The sequence below is a fragment of the Penaeus vannamei genome, chromosome 23 (assembly GCF_042767895.1).
Source record: "Penaeus vannamei isolate JL-2024 chromosome 23, ASM4276789v1, whole genome shotgun sequence".
Classification (NCBI taxonomy): Eukaryota; Metazoa; Arthropoda; class Malacostraca; order Decapoda; family Penaeidae; genus Penaeus; species Penaeus vannamei.
The window spans coordinates 16,706,458-16,708,957 of NC_091571.1; positions in this window are offsets into that span (position 1 = coordinate 16,706,458).

Below are 2,500 nucleotides of genomic sequence, written 5' to 3' on the forward strand. Positions count from 1 at the left end.
ACAGACATATACATATATATATACATATATATATATATATATATATATATATATATATATATGTGTGTGTGTGTGTGTGTGTGTGTGTGTGTGTGTGTGTGTGTGTGTGTGTGTGTGTGTGTGTGCGTGTATTTGGTGTGTGCGTGTGAGTGTGTGCACAAACCCCCAAAACACAAAAACACACACACACACACACACACACACACACACACACATATATATACAGATAGATATATGCATTTATATGGATATATGTTTTATATTTATATGAATGGAAACACACTCTTCCGTGTTGATATATGGTAGAAAAAAAAACAATGCATGAAATGGATTTAGTTTGTGCATTGAGTTTTTTTTTACCTATATCTATATCTATATATCTATGAATATTTTTATATATATATATATATATATATATATATATATATATATATATATATATATTATTTTGTTTGTGAGTGAGTGTGTGTGCGTGTGGTGTGGGGTTTGTGTGTGTTTGTGTGTGTGTGTGTGTGTGTTTTTGTTGTGTGTGTGTGTGTGTGTGTGTGTGTGTGTGTGTGTGTGTGTGTGTGTGTGTGTGTGTGTGTGTGTGTGTGTGTGTGTGTACGTGTGTGTGTGTGTGTGTGTGTGTGTGTGTGTGTGTGTGTGTGTGTGTGTGTGTGTGTGTGTGTGTTTTGGGGGCGCGGGGGCGTGTGTGTGTGCTTGTGTGTTTATCATATACCCATATGTATTATATACAATTGTGTATATGTATATTTATATATACATATTTTTTTTCCAGAGTGAAACACTTGTTGAATAATAAAACCCGTAATTACATTTGTCAATGTTGAACATGAACTAAACACAAAATCGCAGGGAGGCTATAGTGAATATAAAGAGGGTTATCATTGTTTTGTGTGTGTGTGTGTGTGTGTGTGTGTGTGTGTGGGGTTGTGTGTGTGTGTGTGTGTGTGTGTGTGTGTGTGGCGCGCGCCCAATGTCTTAAATCTGAAGTCATACTAAGTGATGAGTTACGGAAGAGTATTATAATTAGTTTTAATTAAGCCATAAATCTTGGCGTTTTTGATTCGCATCCGCATTCAAACAGCTGAGCGAAAAATAGTTTTGTTGCAACTCAGCAACTCTGGCTAGGGGGTTTCCCAAGGGGGGTAAATAGGAAAAAATCAAGAACAGACACCCAAAACATGTGCGTATATCTTGTTAATTCTAATGAAATGGGAATTTCTCGCTTTCGACTGTTGTTTGTCATCTATCATTTTTTGTTTTTATTATTTTCTCTATCTGTCAGTGCAATATAATACAGTATAGTTTTACATCAAAATCATAAAAATAATTTTCCCGGCGTGCTAATATCTTTGTTAAACCGGTACTTGAGTAGTTTACAGAAAGAGGAACTATCTACAAAATTAATAACAAGAAATCGTATATTTCATAATTTTTATCCCAATGAATATTCATCAATTTTTGGGATATCTATTTCGCAGCTAATCCTAGCATATGATAAATAATAAAGAAAATATGTTTTTGTCTAAGACGCAAAAGTTAAAATCGCAAATAATGGCTATTATAATGGAGGGGGGGAAAGTAACTTTTCTAAATGTTATTAACCCCCCTAAATTTTTTCACAAATTAATTCTTTTCAATTTGCTATATCCATATTTGTTTATACATAACATGTCCATATGTCATTTTTCCCCGTTGGGAGTCTATATCATTATATATATTTTTCACACATGACAGACGCATTACCTATGAAACGGCGGTATGGCCACATGACCTGTGATATGCCCGGGGTGGATCTTCCAGCTGATTTGGCAAATGGGGGGAAAATTTCGTCTTAGACAAACATATTAATTGTTAGAAAATGTCTTGGCTCTTCCCAGAAACAACATATTTCAGGATAACTGCCCTATGCAAAATCAGGGAACAATGGGACTAGACGAAAAAAATCCCGGAGGTCTTTAAAAAAACTCAAACCTATTCTATATATAATATATATATATATATATATATATATATATATATATATATATATATATATAATTTTTTTTTTTTTTTTTTTTTTTTTTTTTTTTTTTTTAAATACAATATCAAAGAAAATTGTGTTATTTTCAATTTTCTCTGAATGGACCGGCCTATAGACACACGGGTTTTGAATAACTTATAGCATCCGAATATTTTCATATAAACTGTTAAAAAAGGGTAAAATAATGGTAAGAAAAGGGTAACATAGGGCCCAATAGCTTTTCCTTTTAAGGGTAAAGGCCATTTACCCCCTTTTCCCAAAAAGGGCAAATTAATCCATATTTTTCCCTTTTTTTACAAGGTGAACTTACAATTTCCCTTTCCCCTTCTTGGTATCTAAACCTTTTATGTATTTTTTTAATCCTCTTTTTTTTCCACATGTAAAGCTGAAATGACATGATACATCTTCACCAAATTAGACAAACAAAATCTACAAATGCTCAATAATATTTATTTTCAAGACAGAAAGATA